At 44.9% G+C, this 22,582-nt stretch overlaps 1 protein-coding gene across 8 annotated transcripts in view; it reads right to left on the reverse strand.

Annotated features, from left to right (window-relative positions):
• LOC104929205 (thyroid hormone receptor alpha-B) overlaps positions 1–22,582 on the reverse strand; it is a 188,901-nt gene that overhangs the window by 76,310 nt on the left and 90,009 nt on the right. For all 8 annotated transcript variants that reach the window (XM_027289788.1, XM_019277736.2, XM_027289789.1 and 5 more), the window contains one exon: positions 182–260. The gene's annotated coding sequence lies outside the window, so the exon portion shown is untranslated. The remainder of the gene's footprint in view (positions 1–181; positions 261–22,582) is intronic.

Below are 22,582 nucleotides of genomic sequence, written 5' to 3' on the forward strand. Positions count from 1 at the left end.
TGCGGGAGCTCGTCAGAGGATGTCACCGAAGCTTCGCGGCTCAAAGCACGTCGCATGTGACAAAAATCACTGCTCACAATTAAGACAATGAGCACAGGAGACGGAGATAATGAATCATTAAGCAAACAGCGCCGAGTCTGCGAAGTGTAAACACGCATGTGTGGAGAGAGGTAGGACCTACCAGTCATATTGTGTGTGTTTGTGTGCGGTTAATGATTTCCCCAGGCCTCCTGCGTTGTGTGGTCCGCCTCGTCTCCGCCCTGGAAGAAATAAAAAGAGGATTGTTAGGGCGGGTGAGCAGCTGAGAAAGACGGCGGAGGGCGACAGGGAGGAGGAAGGGAGGGGATGAAGCATATAGAAAACAAACAAGGCCGTACAGTACAAAGGCCAGCGAGGACACCGCCCCCCTCCGTGAAATCCCCTTTCCCCTCCGTCCTCCAGCTTACTTTTACTTGCTTCATCTTTTCGTCTGCCTCTTTCTCTCTCCACCCTTAACTCTGGCCTCAGAAGACTTGGCCTGTTTACCTCACAGACAGACATGAAAGCCAAACATTTATCCGCGGGCCTGCGTCACAGTCATGCTATAACGAGTGCAGAAACATGTAGCCTTACTGGCTTTAATGTCAGCGCTGGAACTCGGCCGCCGTTGGCATGCACGCTGCACGACGTCGGACACCTTTAGGTGAATATCTCGGATTCCTGTGCTCAAATACGAAACCCAGCGTGTGATATTTGACACCGAGCTCTCATTTGAGACACAAATTATGTTTTTATCATCTTGGTGAGATTATTGTAACTTATTGTAATATTAGAAGTCATGTCAGCTGTTTGTTTTGGACTTCACCAGTCACCTTTCATACACTCAGGTCAACTCCTCGAGACTAAAAGTGACTCCCAACCCGACGACCTGAGGCTGCTGACTCTGATTCCAGAAAAGCATTTTATTGTTTTTAGCACGCTGTTTTATTGCCAACGTCTTATCTGTTTTATTATTAGTATTTATCACATCATTGCTATTATTTACTTCATCATTACTGTATTATTTATAGATTTTAATCCTTGTAAAACACTTTGTAACATTGAAAATTAAAAGTTATTATTATTGTAATACAGTAAAAACAGTTACCTTGGCTCTAATCTCTATTAGTCTTTAGTCTAAGGAGTGTCGACCAATCATGTTTGAGGTGTGAAGAGCAAAAGAGGCTTTCGTCTGATGATTTTCTAAGTTACCTGCGTTCATATGCAGATACAGTAATTCTGTATTGTGCTCAGACTTCTGAATGAATTTAACCTGTCTCATCCTGATGCAGGTTTCCACGCTCTAAGTATGTTTGATTTTTGCTTGATGTCCTCAATAATTCACATTTTGTCTGTTACCTGTGGACGGAGCCAGGGCTAAGCTCGCTGACCGTCCTCTGGCTTCAGCTTCATTCTTATCAGACCGCTTCCTCTCATCTGGCTCTTGGCATGAGCGCGTATTCGAAGCGCGTTTCCGCGATTTCTTTAAACATCAATGCTTTTTTTTTCTTTCTTTCTTTCTTTTCTTTTTTTCTTCCACATCATTCACAACAAGGACAGAATAATTCGACCGCCAATATTTAGTGTCACTCGGCGGCCCGGAGGGAGACAAAACACGCGGTAGTCATTAATTTCAGTCTGAAGCGTGAAAACATAAACTGACAGAGCGGGGTGGCGACTGCGAAACTTCAGTGACTTGGCAGCGGAAGAAAATTCAGCAGGATTCAGCTTTTATGCAAAACAGCAGTGATTCAGCCCAACGACAGTCGACCGAGGGCTTTTGACTTCAGTTTTTTATCTGTCAGTTCATATTAATCAACAGAAACGAGGAGCTGTATCTCACATTAGAAAGCGCAGAGGAAGTTTATCTTCAGCTCTGTAGCTCTTCGTGGTTTGTGCCTCGATAAAAGTTCCACATGAGCGACGATGCCCACGAGCGTCGGCAGGCCGGCTGACCACAACAGACGACATCAAAGACGGGGAGAGAGAGAGAAAAAGAAGCAGATGATGAGACGGACTGAGAGAAAATCTATAACGATGACGGTGAACAGAAAAGTGCTTCGACACGGCGAGGAGAAGAGGAAGCTGTTAATGAATTAACAGGAAGCGCCTGAAGTCAAGCCTGACTTGAACATATGAATATGTTGTGAACTTATGCTGTGATAATTTGTGTGATCTATTACGAGTATTACATTTTTATTTACACGTCTGTGTGCGTCTGTTTGGGAGATAAATTCATGTTTCTCATCGTGTCAGCTGCTTTTATTAGCCTCTCAGTTCAAATGTTAAAATCACGACTTGCTTTCGATTTATCCAGATTTTAACTCCGTCTGCTCGTGTCTGTTTTGTTTTTTTTAATCAGTAAACATCCTCAGTGATCATAATTGACAGAGGATTGCAGCTGATTACTGTAACACCAGTAGTCGGACTGTCCAAAAAGGAAGATCCTTCAACATATTGAACAAATAATATTAAATCATTGGTCGCATGCCATACTTCTTAGGCTTGTTTTTGGTGACATCAAACGCGCTCACACAATGGTAAACATTTTGGCTGAAGGCGTGCTTGTTTTATATTTTATTTTGGGAACAGAAATGTTTTTTCCATCTGAAAAAATGACTCAAATCCATATTTTTGCATCCGGCGCAGGAACCCTGAGGGTTTCATCCACATTGTACACAGTGTACATTCGATGGCATGCGTGGAAAATGTGATGAAAAAAGACAACTGTGGCTTGCATGCCACATCGCGGGAATTCCCCCGTCTCAACATAAAGAATCTATTTTCCTATAGAGGAGAGAGGAGAGGGCGGCGAGACATATGGGTGGACGGACGCACGGTTTGATGGATGAAAGTGCAAAAGATGATTCATTTTGCACGATGCACGAGGGCTGGAGGTCGCAGCCCGAGTTTACACAAGAGATCTCTGGGCTTGTAGATGCGGTGTGAAGTGAAATGGGTCGCGTCTGTGCGCTGTCACTGAAGGGCTTTGGGCCACATATGGCGCAAACACCAGAACAAGTCACCGAAGACAACATGCTAAAATGGGAGGTCAAGTATTTAGCTGCTGTGCTGACAGTGTGTGACAGGGAGGCCAGCTTGGAGGGGGGATGCATCGAGCGCGGAGCTTGGGTGTCTTTGGAAGCCTTCAAAGTCAAGTCTCTTCATTTTGCTAACCTCTCTCCGAGCAATGCTATCACTGCTGCCAGAAGCGGCCTTTTCACCATCTTGCCGACATGAATAGCTTCCTTTGTCGCAGTGAAATTCCACTGGCAAGTCTCTAATTAGCTGGAGGGCTCTTCCCCTTGCAGACGTGCATGGCAAAAAAAAAGGATAGAGGTAGCTCGCTGGACAAACAATAAAAAGCCTGAATGGATCAGCAGTCATATGATGCTCTCCCGCTGGAGCTAAAAGCGAGCTAATGATATAATATGATTGTTCTGAAGAGAGAGGGAAAAGATAATGTGTGTGGGAGAGAGTTTCTCAGCCCTCAATGCTGGGCACCGGTTTTCTCTGACAGGTGGTTAACCAGCACTGGGTTGTCAAAAACCAATATGAATCCTGCAGTATCTGGCTGACCTACAAAAGTAAAGCAACTTATCTGCCTGTCGACAGATGACGACTGGATAAAAAAGTGAAATTTAAAAGGGAAGCTCCATTAAAGCTCATTTTATGGATGATACAGTCAACTCTGCATGCTGTTTCAGTAGTGTTACTGTGACACGTGATCACGTGCTCATGCTATATTTGCACTGACTGGATAGCTATCTTATACAGTGTTGATCCAGGTCCAATGTCAAGTAATATGGGACAGAATAGAAGGCATAGGCACGACCTTTGATGAACCAACAAATACAAGCGTCAAGAGTCAGACCTATAAATATCCTACAAACAAACACACCATCGTCGAAATCACCTGAAACCGACGTGTGTGTGTGTGTGTGAGTCGGCAGCTACATCAGATGCAACAATAAAGTCACGGCAGAGCTAGATGTAAACAGGCAACTTCCTGTTTCCTGTCAACACAGCGACCACAGGTTTTCCGAGTAAACAGAACGAGGCTGTGAGGTTGCAAACGCTAATGCGTAAAGAATGATTATTAATATTGCACAGCGAGGTGCGAGAACTGTTGATGACAACTAGAGGAAGGAATACAAAAGGTGAAAAGATGCTCCGCGGTTTAATTTAGGAAGATAATGCGTTGCTAGTCTGATTTAGAAGCACTTAAGGAGACAAAGACCAAACCAAAAACAGCAATATCTAATCATCCTGGAAGACTTTGATAAGATCCATCAAAGGTCGAGTCTCGCGCTCATCATGACTGATTGTTCGATGCCCATTTGACCAAGTCCCAACATCACGGCCACATCTTTACATTTTCAAAGACACCGTTAAACCTGCCTTGTGGATACAGTTTACGATGGTTTAACAATCTCACCGCAAGCTCTCGTTTAAGCGAGTAATGGGGAAGTATTTCAGAGAGTAATGGAACTTTGGTATTTCCCTTTACTATTTTTGAAGCCAACAATGAAGACGATCATTAGCTGGTACGAATCAAAGGGTAGCACTGTTACTTGACACTGCAGCCAAGGCGTCACCGTGATAACCCTCGTGGCGACTTTAAAGTTCAACAGCTCCGATGGAGTGGCTTTGATGCTCGCTGCGAGAGAGAGAGAGAGTTGTTTGGTAGGATATGTGTTTCCGCTGTTTCCTCCAAGTGTCTTGAAAAAAATGGCAAAGTGAAAGCACCGCCAACGTGATCTCACCACATAAAATAACCACAGTGGACTTGAGGAAGTCTAAAACAGAAGCAGAAAAAGTCTTCCCACTTCAGAGGACGTTCAACTGAAAACATCTTGAGGGTAAAATCTGTCAGTGGGCCCCAAGTTCACCACTACACCCCCTCTCTGGTGGCAAATGTAAGGCTTTGAACTAAAGGCTGGGAGGGGTGTGGGGAATTCACTGGCCTGTCAAGACTATGAATGATGGTGGACGGGGAAAAAAAAATCAGATCCTGCCTCACTGTTCTGGCTTCAGGGAAACGGGTCTTCTGACGTTGATGTAGACTGAGCCATACAAGGCTAAACAAGGCCAGTCATAAAGAGCGATCGCTCTGGGGTTGCAAAGTGTCATCTTAACGTACAAAGGCCCCAATTACACCAGCAATTTTAGCAAAAAAACCCATTATAATCAACCAAAGGACTGGTGGGCAATTTTAGACGCTAAGATTGCCTCCAGAAATACTTTGAGGTGCCACTTGAAACCCAAATCCGCAGCAACCTTCTATGTAATTTAGGCCTTAAGTACATAATAATAAGTATTTTAAAAAGTATTAGATATCAGCTTCAATCTAAATTCGCTCGGTATTTATATAACAAAGTAATTACGCAAACAAATCATAAAAAAAACTCACCCAACAGGTGAAACCTTTCAACTCCGCCTCAATCTTTTGAGTCTGAGCCAAATTCTCCAACGGAGAACTGAAGCCGTTAGCCTATGTCGGACTGGTCAATGCCACCTGACGCCCTTTGTTGCGAGCGTTGTCGCCCAATAACGCCAACAAACTCACCCAACTTCCATGTTCTTCAAAGTAAAATGACTGATTTTGCCAAAGGAGTCTCGTCTGGTGGCTTTGAAGAGAGCGTAGGGGCCGCCTGACAGCAAAACTTTAAACTTAAACTACATCGTGTGCAGTACATAGCCTCCCTGTTGGTACTCCTGACAACACAGTCTCCGTGGCTGCTTTATGAAATCCATAACTCTGATATCATTTACGTATTGTTTTAATATTTCAAGCCAACTTTCCAGAGCCTTTAACAATAGAATGCTTTAAAGATGGACAGCCTCGTAAAGCCAAAGCAGAAGATGATTGTAAGGGAAGGATACGCCGCGATGGTTTTGATCAACTTGGTTATCTCGGGTGGATGGAGGGAACTCATTTCATTTCTGCAAAAATGCCAGCCAAGAATTCACTCTGCATGATGGATACGTGGCCCGTCTGTGGGAAAGGGCCCAAAATCAGTCTGTAGTGACTTAGTATAAAGCAGACCTCCTGTCAATGGCTTTGCCAAGTTCACATGAAAACAGGGCACTCCATTTCCTAATCCAGCTCACGGCCACCTGCACACTACCTCCTGCTTCCATTACACTTAACCTTGACCCACCTCACTTAGTCAGAATAAGTAGTAAATTTGATCCAACGTCCAAAGCACCTTTTAAACTCACACGATGAGAAAATCTTGTGAAACTGCTGCAGCCATCCGTCGGCATCAGTGCCAGCAGCCCCGAGGGAACACAAACTTCTCTGGCAAGCAGGACAAGAATAGAGAAAAGTAGTCGGACGTATCACACATGCATGTCTGTCTTTGGAGAGCGCAGTGTGCAATCTGTGTCAATATGTGAACGTGTATGAGGGTATAATGTATGTTTTTTACTACATTTAGTCTTTGTCTGGCTGTGAGCGCTGCCAAAAATACATACAAGCCCACAGCGGTACTGCGGCTGAACACTTTAAATGTAGACAGTTGACTGCTGGCAAGCTGCTTTTGCTGAGAGGGAAGGATGGACAAAATATAAATATAGTTTGAGAAAAGAAAAATGAGGGAAACTCCCAGTTTAATATCTAAAACTTAATGATCACAACTGATAGCAATCAGTGGTCGACATGAATGTGTTTTTCGCTTGTCCAGCTGGTCAACTGAGTCAAAAATCTGCTTGGCCGAATGCAACTTTTACTCCCACCGATGAAAATTGTTTTATTTATTATCAAATAACGAAAAGCATTCTTAGCTGACGTGCAAACTAAATTCTTCCAGCTCTCGTTATGGCAATCCCGGTAACATTTTTTTAGAAACTTTGAGAGCGTCCTTGCGGCAAACATTTGCGGTTTCGCCCACATCCTGCTTGCATCTTATCTCGTAAACTTTTGTGTGTTTTTTTTCTCACGGTTGCCCGATCCGTACTGCACATGTGCAACTCTAAACAGATAAGAGAAGAAAGCGAGGACGCTCGACGAGGCTTCAGGCAATCGGGCAATACTTTTTAAAGGTATTTATTAAAAATACTTTACTGAAAACTCTCTCTCTCTCTCACCATCTGTAAACATTCATGTCTCACTAACTAAACTTCTTCTCTGGAGTTTCTGTCTCTCTCGTCCAGCAGGTTCTCGTGGATCGTGGCTGCTGCTGTGGTCCTGCATGACGTCCACTACACATACTACTACTGTCATTATTGCTGCCATATCTCCATTACTGTTTATAGTTAGTTTATGATTTGCTGCTGCAGTGCATCTGTGTCTTACTGGAATTTAAAGGGGGAAATGATGTATCATAAGAAGTAATACATTTGTGATGCTACTATCAAATCATTTCAGAGAATTGAGGACTGAGTAACCAACAGAAGAAATAAACTTCTCATTAATTCAAAATAAAGTTCTAAAAATGGCTTCTACGGTGGTATTTATTAACACACTGGCCTTCTGTATATCAGTATAAACATTTAATGTTGGGCCAAGTTGTTGCCAAGAGACATCTACGTACGTAGGCACAAACTTCACGGCATGAAATATAGCTGCCGCCTTCAGCGACAGCCGGCCATGTCATGTGTCTGTGGTCCGCGATGCAGGCCAGTAAAGGCATCACTGTGGTCTAAGAGCAACATGAGGGGGCACTGCATGACAGTGGTACACACACGTAAACACTTTTTAGGAATCTGTACTGCCCATCTGGAACTGATGTAAAAAAAAAGAAAAAAGTTCCTTCATGCTATTTTAGCTGTTTCATGTTCAAAAACAAAAACATGTTCTGGGTTTTGAATGCATTCTTTCACTCGGCCTGTAAGATGCAGCCGATGACATCAGGAATCAATTCTGATGTAACCGTGGATAAAAGTATCTACTCACACAAACATGCATGTGCATGGCACACACACACACAAAGTACAGGAAATGTCCTTCAGGCCATCTGTGTGTCGGGGGGTGACAGCACGTTCATAGTGTCACTCCGAGGCGGCCGTGTTGTCCCCGGTGAAAGGCTGGATTCACTGCACGGGCAAGTCGTAAAACGCACACCAAAGACGGATGAGGAGGAGGATAGCAATCAGGAGAGAGATGACGAAGATAGACAGACTCGGGGAGGAAGACGGAGGGACACAAAGCCTCGTTGATGAGGAGCTGGCACAGCTGGATGGTTCAAGGAGAGAGAAAGAGTGTCGGTGGGTGGCGGGGGGACAGAGAGGCCACGGCTAACAGGGAGAAGACAATGCAACAGGGCTTGTCAAGACGGAAAATTTACTGTCGGTCAAGCTGCAAATAGCTTTGCTCTGTGCCCTCGACGCTGTATTTGCATGACGTTCATGTTGGTGGAGAGAGGAAGGGGCACGGACGGTGAGGGAAGAGGGAGGCGGCTCGAGAAATCTGAATCAGAGAAAATGTTACAGCATTTTTTTATGTTGTTCATCAGAGCGGATAAACAATATGTCATGTGTATAACGAGCAGACAAATTCGTAAGTCTTAATTAGTGCTGAACTGCTCGACTCGCACAGATTTCTTTAAACAAAACAGTGCAGAGCTCTCAGAGGAACACACAGTCGTACCATTGGTTCCCACAGTTACTCAGGACATTACTATGTACGTCCAAGATGTGTTGTTGATCCATACGAGGTCGCTCAGCCCACACGGGGCGTTATGTAAAGCACTCTGCATTGCCATTGTTTATAAAAATTTGCTATACAAATACACTCTCCCTGCCGTTCTGGAGACTCTGTTTATCCTCATCACGTCCCGGCTCGAGTCATTTTTTTAAGGCTGCCATGTCAGACATGCTGTTAATATTAGCAGCATTGCATTGGGTTTGTACGAGAACAGAACTTTTCTTTGTTGTGGTTTCTATCCCCACAGATGGGTCTTCCCCCGATCTTTTTGATGAAGAAGTCAGCGCAGTTGTGTTTTAAATTAGCGCTGTAGCGCCTTGTATGTTTGGTATTAGAGGAGTTTTTTTTCACTGTGATGTACGAGCAGTTACTCCAGCAGTTCACAACTCCGTGGGTCATTTACTACCAGGCAGCACAGAAAGAAAGAATTAATACAAAATATCTTTAATGATGATCAGAGTTTGAAAGATGCCTCTTGACACACGTCAAGATACATCAAGACGCTCGTGTCGGTCACGTAACTGGACATGAAACACACTTCAGGTTACTTCAGGCACTAATTCAGCTTTTTTTGCACTTTATATCTAGTTATATGCTGGTCTTGTCATTTTATTTCATCATATTTATCCCCCACACCTTGAACGTCAGTCCTTGAGAATATTGTTTTAAAAAATGTTGGGAACCAAAGTCTTTAAATGAGCCCTTCATATCTACTATTTCAGTTGCTTCTGTTGGTGGTCAAAGCTTAAAGGAACTTTGTTTAAGGGTATGTTCATGAATTTGACCTCACAGGTGAGAATAACTGTAGACCAATATACCTGGTGTACAAGTTTGGTATTAATCTTTAGGGGTGACTTGATTCCTCGCCGTCTTCCCGAAGTTTGTCAATGATCCAGCGATGAGCTCCGGACTCAGGAAGGAAAAGTAAGGAAGAGGCTCAACAGGTGCAACAGCTGGGCCCCACCAAAGAGATGCATTAAATCAGCCTGGCCACAGCACAGCCACAGCCACAGCCCAGAACAGAAGCTATCATCGTGGAGGCTAAATGGGATTAGTGTCCGGCTGTAATCTAGGGCCTATTCATTCCTGCTTAGAGTAGGTGACACATTAGATTCAGAGGATTAGTCCAACTCTCCTCACGGTGCAGGGGAGGAGGAAATCAAAGAGTCCACATTAGGGGAGCGGTGTAAAAAAAAAAAAAAAGGAAGAAGAGGAGGAAATATCAAAGAAACGGAAAAGGGAGCAGGAGCCATGAGCCCAACACTCTTCCATAATTAAAGCAGACAGCTCCTTTGTGCAGCCATGTCATTAACAGAACCCGGCACAGTGCGAGGGCCGCGGGTGCATTGAGTTCTTCAGAACATACGTGATGAGAGGCCACGAGACACGGGAGCCGTCTCTGATGCTGCAGATTCCAGCGCCTGATGAGTTTAACATTCAAAAACTTTAACGACTGTAATTTCATGCGTCTAATTAACCTCTGAAATGAAGCTGCTGCGCCTTCAGCGCACATCGATTCTTTCGAATGATGCATCATCCCGGGCGAAGAAAAGCTCATCACAGCGATCACGTGCACGTCCATAAATAATTCGGTGCAATTCAGTATGTAATCTTGGATGCGTATAAACACACACACACACACATGCTGCCACTGTCTATTTATCAGCTCCCCATTAAAGCTGCGGTGGTTTATGACACAATGAGAGACATTTAGGAGTTTGCGGTTGAGATCATCCCACACAAAAACACTTAGAGACCATGTGACTCACCACATGATGTCACATGTGGCTATGGGTATGTTATCTATGGCTGTGTATCTGTCTCCGGACCATCTGCAACCGCTTTCACTGCCCACTTTCTACTTTTTGTTGCCGTTTTAAACTGAATATTTCCTCTTTTTACCGCTGCACAACAAGGAGGTGCACACACACGCACGCACAGGGAGCTGACACCCAGAGCTATAACATCAGAAGTCATGTGTGTGTTTGTGTGTGTGTGTGTGCGTCTGGGTTCAAAGAGTAAACACAGATACAAACTGTTGGCTCAGAACACAATATGAGTTTTTGTTCAGCATTGCGTCACGACACGGCTCGGCTGATGTAACGTGTGTGGGATCAAAAAGTGCGTCTTCCCGCGACAGCGTGATGTTCTACAAGACGGTTTTGCTGCAATAGGTGTGCGGCTGAAGAAAAACACACACCTTAACGACCCGCTGTGTCTCGCCCCTAACAGGGCAACGAGAAACTTAGGAGTCATGAACCAGCGAACCTTCTCTGGTCAGTAAAACCAGGCCATACCTGACTCAACATGCTGCCCAGCTCCTGATACAGGCTGCGGTCATCTCAGTGCTCCTGAGTAGTCTCCGGTTCTGCACCTCCTCATACAGACATGTTACCTCCTCCAGTGAACTACGCCTGCCACCCAATCCAAACTCTTAACGTCTACCAGTTCCTACCAGATCAGGAGCGTCCCTCCCTCTCTCCTGAAGACCTCCAGCTCTTCAGAGAGGACCTCCTCTGCAACACTACCAACAGCTGGACATGACACATCTGTCCCCTCTAGTACTGTCAAAGTACTTATTGCTGCACTAACATGTAATTATATTTTAAAATACTCAAAGACTGAGCCTGAAACCAAACCGAGCGGCACTTCTGTGCCAAAATATAAATGTCAAGCAAACATTAAATCACTGAAAACGGAGACGAACAGACTGAGGTGAGCTTTCAGTGTGCTGGTTAAGAGAGAACACGATGCTAATGATCTGTAACACCGGCAGACACACAAACACTGTGAAACACATTTTTAAATCTCAGCGGTCACAAGAAGAGGAGCCGAGCTGAGGTGATTATTAAATTAGTTTAAGTGTCACTTCATCTTCACAGACTGCACACCTGAGCCGCTCACTGAAGACAGAAATCAGTCCACGGAAAACTTCCAACACAAAGTTTGTTGACTTAATTTCACAGAGAATCAGTGTGTGAGCAGCAGGTTGATAAAGATATCACGCTGTCACACACACACACACTTTGTAAAGCCCTTTAAAGCCTCCCATTACTCGTACGTCTGCGTATCTTTATGTGTGTTTTCCTGGGCTCTTCTTGATTCACGGCTTTGCTCTGTAGATTTTCCATTCTCGCTGCATCAAAGTGCACAGCGGTGGCACATAATGTAATCCCTGTGAGGTTTCTCTGCCTCTCAGGTCGTGCATGTGCGCCGCAGATACAGATACAGAGGCAGGAAGGACTTCAGACTGTAGAGAGAGCAACAGTGTGACGGAGTGACTTATCTAAATTCAACATATATTTCTTATCAGGACTGCTTATTATTCGTCAACTGTTTATTTTTAATCCATGACATCCACTCACACTTCACATTTCTTTATCGCTCCAGTGTCTCACACTATATTTTGCCGAGTTTGGGAACTGTGGCACAAAGAGAAGCTGCATTATACTTCTGGGTTGCCTTCGCTGTGGGCGCCAACTCGCTGTCAAACAGATACAGAGCAGTGACATCAGCGGCACAGAGAAGGCCTGTAATAAAAACTCAGTGCCAGGAAACACAAAGTGACCTAAGTGAACTGATCGCAGCCGTTGTGGTGTCTGCGCAGCGCGATTGGCCTTTGTGCGTCGCCTTCAGAGAGGAAATTCTGCCAACGGGGTGAGATTATTTCAACCCGCTGCCAACTCAAATAAATGTTGCTTCAGAAGTTTGCTGCAATCTGCCTCGACCGGTCGCGTTTCTCAGGGAACTCCCAGAAAAACCGCCTTGAGAGAAGGCAGCATCCTTTTTATTTATGAAAAATGTCTTAGTCCTCAGTCAATCACCAGAAATTTAACTAGTTATCAGTAAATTTCATTCAATCAGCAAATATTTGCTGGTTCCAGCTTCTCAAACGGTAAATTTTCCAGCTTTTCTTTGCTCCGTTTTCATTTTTTACTTTAAATTAACCGAAGAAATAATTAGTTAATCCAGATAAAAATGGCTTTCTCCAACCCAAAGGTGGGTCAGCACATAACTGACTCAAAACTGAGTCGATTCGTCAGACGTTCAACTCGGGATCCGGTGGCGTCTTCTTACTCGGTTTCACTTGGTGTTGACGGTAAGAGGACCCTCGCTCCTGACCACAGGGGTTTCACTCTGGGGTCATCAATAAATTACCGTCTGAACGACAAAAATGTCATGCTGAATTTAACGTGTTAGTCGAAGTTCAGATTTAAAAAAGAAAAAAAAAAAAAAAGATGGTTTCATGTTGCGAATCTGTTTTGATTTTTAATGTGTCATGTGACCCAGTGACTCCAAATCAATAGCTGCAGGAGTCATTGGATTTTAGTTCTTCTTCTATTTTATATGAATATTTATGGATAAAATCTTGTTTTTGTATTCCATGTCATGTGACCCACTGACTCCAAATCAATGTTGTTGGTATCACCATCATTTCTTCTCTGTCCTGTCTGTCTGTCTGTTTTCTGTCGACCCTCGAGGTCAAAACCTGAATTTATTTTCCCGCAGCACTCTAATAGCAGCGGCTCTTAACCTCTTAGAGTAGTGACCCCCCCTCCAGATTAATCAGGTCGGTGTCTGCGACCCGTCTGTCTGCTACCGCTCAGGGATTATTGTAGAATAACACACGGCGGCTGCAGAACTCACACAGGAGGAGTGTTACTTTATCGACAGAGAGGACTTGATTTCAGCTTTAATTCATGTTTTTTATTTGTTTTTTTTCATTCTCTTAGTTCTTTAACCTGAGTATCTCTGCTCTGAAAGCGAATGCACACACTGTGCTGTGCACCTTCTCCATCCTTTTCCACCTTTGTCTCGGAGATCGAGGGAAAACCCTGTGAAACCCGGCCCCGGCCCTGCAGATACCATCTCGTACAGCCCTGCTGTATGTTAGAATAACAAAAAGTGCCTTGCTTCATTATAAACCCTTTCATTTCACAATCATAAAAGCTGTATTCTGTAGCAGGACTTAGTGCAGACACACCCTTATTTGTCTTAGCTTGGCTCCAGCTTTTAATGCTGCTCTGCTATGCACAGCATGTGTGTGTGTGTAATGTACAGTACATTATGTACTTAACCACGGTGTTGCAGTCCCAGGCTCAGTAATCCTCTCTTCTTTCTCTCAGACTTTGGACATAGATAAGAAAGGTGTCTACCTCGCTGCCTGTTCGTCTGTGAACGCTGATGTGAGAGTGCATTGTCCCGAGTGGAGAGGCGACACCGGCCATCTCCACAAGCGTTACAGCTGACTGCGTATCAGATGTGTTACAGCCCGCCGTGGCTGTTTAGGATGCCGAACAATATTCTGAAGGTGGTGGCAGGGGGGCATTTGAAGGATGACGGACGCTCACATAAAAAATCTGAAATAGGACCTCTTTGACAACGCCGTGGATATTTGAAAGACTCAGAGAGTAAGAACAGTCTCCGGAGACAACAACAGGAAATACATTTATTATGTTATGGAAGAGCTGGAGCCGGAGTCACGACGTGTTCACGGAGACTTTTTAAACAGCCTCTAAACAGAAGTCCATCCGAGCAACTAGATCCTACATATCACGTTATCACAGCTGTATCACCGTGTACCGCACGCTGGACGATAACGAACGAGACGTGTTGGAGGATCAGATACGGCGTCTCATAGTTTAACAGATATACACGTATATAAACCACGGTCACAGCAACACTTTTTACGGTATCAGTATCAAAAATATTCGAGTTTCTATGAAATAAATATTATATTTTTGAATCTCTGCAACAATCTCTGCCAAGCAGCGACGTCTGTGTCTGTGAAGAGAAGCCACAAACTGCAGTTCCTCTAACGTCCACTTGAGGCTGGCTCCAGAAGTGAGTCAGTCTCCATAAGTCCCCATGTCCAAATGTCCAACTTCACAGCAGAAATAAACATGTTTACAGCCTGGTACAAAAAACAGTTTTGGTCTTAAGGCTTAAAGTTATGCAGGATTAAGAGCGTGGACGCTTTGATTGACAGGTAAGTGCTGTTACAGGTGGCTTGTTTGAGCCTCAGGTCCAATAATGATCCACGTCTTTGCTGATATTTAGATTATCTTATTTTTAGCTTCAAAACAACGCCACTCTTCACTTCAGTCTCCTTTATCCTAAGCTATGCTAAGGATAACAAAACAATATTCACATCAGAACATCGAAGACGCTGCTGCTTTGTTTCTGGCTGGCAAAGAAAAATCCTTTCTTCTTGTTGATATACGTGATCTGGGACATAATCCGCTGATATCAAATGCGCAGATTTGTAATCTTCTTAATTCCTGACTTATATTATGTTTCTACCAAAGTTCCTTCTTGGCTGCTACATCTGAGAACTTACACAAGAACAATAAGAAGAATAAAAACATGTTTTTATTCCTCAGAGAAAGCTCAGACTCAGGTATCATCGCGGCGTGTTCTTGTGATCAGTTTCAAGCCAGAACTCGGCAGAATGAAGTTAAAGACGTACAAGAAACACAATGAGTGAGATCAGATCGTGCAGCATGAACTTAAAGTGGAGCTTGACGAATACACGGCAGCCACATTTTCCCAGCTGATCCGAACTAACTATCCGCACTGACACAACTTCATGCCAATTCCCCATCATCCTCCTCTCCTTTCTCCACCGCCAGATAAGCACAACAACAGCGGAGCGGAGCTCTGGCGAGGGAACAGACGAGGATCTTGACAGGCGGCGTGAAAAAGCATCGGTGCTGGCAGCTTCGGCCTGTGATCGATCAGCCTGCCAAAAAAAAAAAGGTTTTTGATTGTGTGCATGTGCTGCTGTTGCTTTTTTTGGGAGCCCGAGTTAACAACGGCGCTGTGGACCGCAGCACAAATACTGTACTGTGTCATCATGCATGGAGAAAAGGCGGAGCAGCGGCTGACCGACAGCTTCCTGTGGAGATGCAACTGTACACCTGCGTTATTTCAGCGCTGAGCCTGCAGAGGAAACTCATTTTCCCACGAGCGTATGGATCAGTGGATCTCAGGAGAAGGTCTCGGGACATCCATCTTTGATTTTGTGCAGTAAATAACTCGATATTTTAGATGGATCACGTGAAAAACTGCATGAACTTTACACAGTATCCCACTGCACAGCATCAAACACAGAGCAGCTACCATGAGAGTGGAAACAGAAATAAAAAAAGCTCAACCGCCACTGTACCTTCCTCTTTACAGATAAACGTGATGCCATTAACGCGGTGCATAATTGATGGCTCAACATATGAGCTAGTATGTTTTGGTTGGGTCAGGTGTCGCCGACAGGACGGCACTCCTTGTGGAGTAACTGTACGCTTTTCTTTTGTGCTCAGAGAACTGGAGATGAGACGGCGACGATATGATCTGTGATAAAAAAAAAAATGGTAATAAAGCCCATCTGCAACAAAAGTTCCTCTACAGGCTGGAATAAACAGCCGATGCACTGGGAATATTAAATAATTACATAGTCGAACACGCTGAACGATGTTAGAGTCAGCCAGCCTTGTAACGTCTTCCAGAGGATTCAGACAGAAGTCAACAGCCACAGCAGCCCTGGAGGACTTTCTGTGGTAGTCGGCCTGAAAACGCTGAAGATCGGAGCTAACAGCTAAAAGACTTCTAACTGTCTGATGCAACAGCTTCCACTGAAGTGTAAAGAGCCTCTCTGTCTGAGACCAGGGTTATATTTGTTTTCTAATAGCAGGTAACAGAAAGACCCGATTTCATGCGCGACTTTCCACCAGGAACAAACTGCCAAAGAGCCGGCGTAGGTACCAGCTCGGCTCGGGGTCCTTCGTCTGCTGAGGACGCCAACGAACGGGAGCACAACTAGATATGTTGGAGAGTTGTGTAGTCATAGCAACTAGATAAACTATCCATAGATAGATATTGCCGTAGATCTGACGTCAGGGAGGTGTGATGCTGTTTTAAATCGACGGGAAGCCGCAGTAGCGTCTGACATTTACAAACACCACGGATTTTTCGTGGATATAACTCGCAAGCTACAGTTTTTCCCCCTTACCGTGGCCCCTAAAAGAAAGAAATATTATGCTGTGAATTCTCCACATTCAGACGTCTATGTTCCTCATTTTATTTTGAAATTCTTGAATGCTTCCAGGTGATGCTGGCTATCCGTGAACCCATCTGCGGTCCGACCGCCACCCGAAAGCAGTTCTGCAGGGAGGATGACGTCGCCGCTCTTAATCCCGCTTGTGAAGCTATGAACCGTTTCCCTAACATCAATGAACACAAACACCAGACCCTGTTTGAGGAGTTAGGGAATAAGTTGGAGACGCGGGCGGCGGTTCAAAAGGTCTGGAAACAGACTGGCTTTGTGAGCAATGCCCAGAAAACAAACACGCTGTGAGCGGCAGCTCCGTAGGCCGGACCGAGATCGAGACAGCAGATCAAACGGGACAACCTCTAATGTAATAATGATGGGGAGAGAAAAACAATATGATTCCTAAACAAGTTAGCCAGAGTTTGGCTTTTCAAGACCGACCACAACAGGCTCAGAGTGGATAAACAGACCGGAGAGAAGCGGATGGATGGATGAGGACAGCTTTACCAGCTGAAAACAGAAACCCGGGGTCACTTCTCCGTCACAGAGGATGTGCCTTTACAACAAAACTCATGATGTCCAAATCCCCTCGAGCCACATATTCTCTTTTTCAATCCCCTGCAGCTTAAATATCTTTGATGCCTTTGTGAAACGCTGCATTAATGCACAGCCGGTAAAGAGCCGCGTGTATTAGACTCCACTGAAAATATGGTAATCATAAGCCCCGAGCTTTTTGTCTTCACTCGGATGCCTGGGGATTATTTTCAAAAATGTGGATGAGGACAGTAATCAGCAGACTGTACTCTAAGTGTTTACAGGTATCTGTGGTGACATAACACAAAATAAAAGGCATGACAAATCGAGTTTTCAACGCGACGCGGTGAGAGCTGGCGAGCTGGGAGGGGAGCGTCCGACGCAACACATCGGCTCTGCACATGTGTTCACCCCCCCCCCCCCGCTCCTTCAGAGGAGCCACCAAAACCCGGGAATCTGAACCAGACCAGATACACACAGCACAATGGACAACCAGAGGGATGAACGAGCGAGGGAGTTTGGGAAGCAGGAGGGGCCCGAGGTTGGCGCCGCAGCCGAACTCACTAAATCACTGGAATAATGCGCAGCAGGCTTGTCATCCGAGCATCTCGCACATGAGCAGAAAACACTTGAAAGCTGTCCGTGCACGCCAAGTCCTCTTGTCTACGAAGCCACATAAAAAGCAGAGCAGAGGGACCCCCGTGTCGACAGAGCTTAGCACATCTTAACTTTTACACCACGGCAGTGCAGTGAATCAATTAAAAGCAGCGTGTTAATCAGCACGCAGCAGTCAGACGGACGTGATGTATCGGAGAGAGGGAAAAATCGGAGACGGGGTAGATGGGACCGAGACAAGAGGGTCAGGTAGAGGTAGAGGGGAAGGCAGAGGAGTCACGGGGGGATGAAGAGAGGACGTGGAGGGAGAGAAAGAAATCCTCCTGCTCCTCCACGCTTTGGGCTCCGGGATAGACAACATCTGTAGAACAAATTTCTTTCCGCTGTACGCTGAGCTTTTTTTTTTTCTTCTTCTTCTTCTTTCCTCACGGAGAGGAAAAGGCAGAGCGGGGATGAACTCTGGAGAGACAAAGCTCGACTGACACACAAACACAAAACTTAAAACTCCCTAGACTTGATCAAAATATTTGTCTCTAGGAAACTAAATTTCACGGTGAGGTCGATTTCGAAGAGATAAAGTACTTTACACCATAGAAACTTGATTTGTTTTGGAGCGTTTGGCACACTTTCTGCATGACTAAGCACTTTATTTACAATATTCGGGCTGCAGACGTGACTGAAGGATGTGCTATTTCAGAGAATAGATGAGTGATTTATGTTTGTCTGCCTTTTTTGTTCTCCTTTTCTTAAAACTTATGATCATTTTCTTTTATTTATTAACACAAAATACCTTTAATTTTACATCTAACGTCCAGGAACTTGTCTCTGATACGTTGTTAACGCTTTTATCCAAAACAAAGAAACAGAGCGACATGGACATGTTAGTGCAGCGATGAGTACTGTGTCAGTTGTACGGACAGATGCAGATATCCCAGCTGGACATCGAGACTGATGCGGGGTCGCGGAGGTTGGTTAAACTCTGTCGGACTGTTTATCAGGTAGTGACAAGAAGAACCTGGAAGTAAAAAGAGTGAGAAGATGTCAGGAAGGAAGGTGGACGCTACCTTCTGGGGACAGTTTGACTTTGAGGCCAACCCCTCAAACCCCCCCACCACCCACCCTCTCCTGTGCGAATCCACAAACACTCCCTGGGGTCAACATGTGGGGTGACAGACGCGGAGCGAAGGGGCCCAGGGTGCTGTAGCAGCCTGTAGTTAATTTAGGATTTTTGAACACGGGCCAAAATTCCTGAAGGAACACAGTAAGCATGGAGGGAGGGTGGAGGGTGGACGAGGAGGAGAAAGAGGAGGAGGAGGAGGAGGAGGAGGGTGGAGGGGTGCAGCCATAAAAACCAGCCGAGAACTGAAAAAAAGAGGGAAAAAGGAGAATGTGGTGAATATGAAATAGCTGTGTGTGTGTGTGTGTGTGTGTGTGTGTGTGTGTGTGTGCAGACATGCTGGTGTTGCTATGGTGAAACAGGATTCTGGGAATGGGGGGAAAATTCCAAACGGGGACGTTGGGGGTGCAGTGAGTGCATGGAGCCAAATACTGTACATATCCAATGCATGTGTGTGTGTGTGTGTGTGTGTGTGTACACAACAGTGTGTGTAAGGCATAAAAGGGATATTTAAAGGAGTGTTATGGAGGGAAGATGAAATGAAGGTGGAGGGGGTAACAGGGGAAATCAAGGTCAAGGACGAGTGCGAGAGCAAAGCGGGGCAAAGTGAGACCGAAAACGCTGAAGAGACCAAAAAAAGATAGAAGAACAACGCGGTCATAAAACGGGTCACGGTGCCGTTTGAGAGGTGACGCTTTAACCTCTGAATGTGCAGCCGCTTGGAAAAGAGACACAACTGCACACTGAGATGAAATTAAACAAATCAGGCTGGCTGTTGAAGATAAACCACCGTGACGCCGACTCTTCATTCGTCTTTTACAAATGAATGCAACCTCGAGGGTGAATGTCTTATTAACACGTCGGAGTGTTCAGCAGACAAATTAGAGGCACCCTCACAGAGTTTTCTTTGTGACATGCTAAAATATTGTTTTTCCTCGCTGTGATAACAAGAGGAGGTGCAGCGAGCGAGCTTCTCCTCTCCCATCCATATGATTTCACCTTTATCTCGAAAGCAAACGCTTTCATCCGTCCACGTAAGCCATCCATTACAGCGTGTTGGATCAGAGGGCGAACTAATAAATGAGAACCTACAAAACTCTTCGACCTGGGAATGAGTCACCCACCGCGGGGTTAAAAACTCCTCTCATTTCTCATTTCTCGTGCTCAGCCACCAGAAAACTTCTGCAAAATTCACCTGACAGCCTCCTCCAGTTTCCCAGCAGCTGGGGAGGCAACGTTTAACAACGTCGGTGAAGAAATGTCTTGAAAACTTGAAATCAATCATGACGGACCCGGAAGATTTTTGGGTCAAACGACTAGTCGCTTTGGCTGAGCCTGGCTTTGATATCGGCCGATGGCAACACAGGTGACACCGTCTTCCACCTCCCGGTTGGTAGGTGTCGTTACGGACGGCTTGTTTGAGCAACCAGGTGTCATTGATTCAACGTCTTTGCAGATATTTAGTCAGGACAGCGTCAAGTCTTTATACTCTCGGTTCATTTCAGGTCCCTCACAGAAACCAGCCTCATCGTGTCCAATCTTTAACGAGTTTTAGCGCCAATGAATATCGCTCTGAGATTCTTTAACACGAATCTCTGCTTTTTTAGACGCGCTGACAAACACAGTGGTCACATTTGTGGACCGGCGGCGCTCGGGTAGACCTCCGTGACGGTGTCAGATGTGGCCGCACTGTGGAACACTTAATGTATATGACCGTGTCAAGTCCCAAATGAAAATCGTAAATATGTCAAAGCGTTGAAACCCAAACCCCGAACCCTAAATATAAACACATAAATTTACAGCAGAACTGAGAATATAGATCCTTTTAATCCCGCTGCTGGTTCCTGGTAGCTCCGTGCTGGATTTAGCTCAGCACTGATCAGAGTTTTCAAACAGGAACCGGCTTGATGAGTCTCTTTCAAACTGAGCCCCTCTTTCTTTTTTTTCTCCTTTATCAGCACCTTCTATTTATAGCACCTTGACTGCAGCAGCACGGCTTAGTACAGTATGTTCCATAAAACACAGGCCGATCCTGACCACATCCCCAGGCACGGCTCTGCAGACGTCTCCCACTGATATATGCATGAGCGTATGCTGAGTGTTGGCATTATCGAGACAGGAGGGGACAGACACAATGACACACACACACACACACATATATATATATATATATCCGCTTTGGGCACACGCACACAGACACACAAAGGTACAGGGACACACAGACAGTGATAAACACATGAGGACACATTCAGAGACGACACACAAGGACACACAAGCACATTTAGGGATGCAGGCAGACAAGGACACACACAGTTAAATTTAGCGCAGGTGATAAACACATGGAGACACACACACTGCAACACACACACGCACACTGTGTGTGTTACACTAAACTTGTGGGTGGTTTACATCTATCTTTATGTGATGGTGAGACATTTTCCCAGTTTCTAAATCTGCAACGCTTCTGACTCTTTGTTCTCTATGACAGCAAACTGAATGTCTTTGATTGTTGGACATCACCTTGGGGTCTTTTGGACATTTTTTGGACATCCTATAGACTGAATTCTTAAAGGGATAGTTCGGTTATTCGAACGGGGTCGTGTGAGGTGCTTTATCCATAGTCAGCGTATTATCTCCAGTCGAGGGCGGTCGGCTTGCTCCCAGTTTAGAGTAGCAGACAACAGGAGGAGGAAGAGCAGCACGGAAGATAAGCAAAGCACTGCTGAGGATGAGGGCGACAACAAAACATATTTTAGCCACCTGACAATAACAAAGATCAACATCGGGTCGTAGTAAGAACACGCACAAGATAAACTATATTCATTTAAAAACGTATTCTATTAAAATACTACAAAATAAACTTCGATCTAATTTAATTTGCATTTCCTCGAATAATCTCGTCTCAACATCAGCCTTGATACGTCGTCACATCTGTGATGAGCTACAAACTAAATCACGACGGTTTCATCAATTCAGAGTTCAGTATCGTGCACAAGAACACTTCGACATGCAGACTGGAGGAGCCGGGGATCGAACCACCGATTGTCCTATTAGTAGACGACCCGCTCTCCCTCCCGAGCCACACCTTTAACACCAAATGATCTCTGGTTCTTCAACAACAACTAATCTTGTTATAAATAAACTGTGTAGCTGAACAGGGTCGACAAATGCTGCTGTACTTCCACATCAGTCATGGTGGCGGCACTTGGACTGCCGATATTTTCTTTGGTGTGAAAAGCGTTTGTGTCGACCGGCGCCGTCTTTGAAGTCACCAGAGTCAGTGGAGAAAAAGATTTTTGCAGGCTAAACATTACCTCTGCTGGTCGGTTAGTTTGTGTTTGTGTAAGACTTCTTATCTTATCTTGTTTAAACATTATTCCTGATCCAAACTCATTAATCCACGCGGATTAAGGGCGGTAAACCAGCAAAATTCTGATGTTTGTCAGCGAAGTCTGGTGGTTTTGGAGAGAGCGATATAACTGCTTCAGTTTGCTGGATGACAGCAGAAAATATCCTAAATATTACGTACACGTGTCTACAGTGGTAATACACTGACTACAGATCATACAACCTCACTTCAAATAACCCGAACTCTCCCTTTAAT

The sequence above is a fragment of the Larimichthys crocea genome, chromosome XVI (genome assembly GCF_000972845.2).
Source record: "Larimichthys crocea isolate SSNF chromosome XVI, L_crocea_2.0, whole genome shotgun sequence".
NCBI classification, from domain to species: domain Eukaryota; kingdom Metazoa; phylum Chordata; class Actinopteri; family Sciaenidae; genus Larimichthys; species Larimichthys crocea.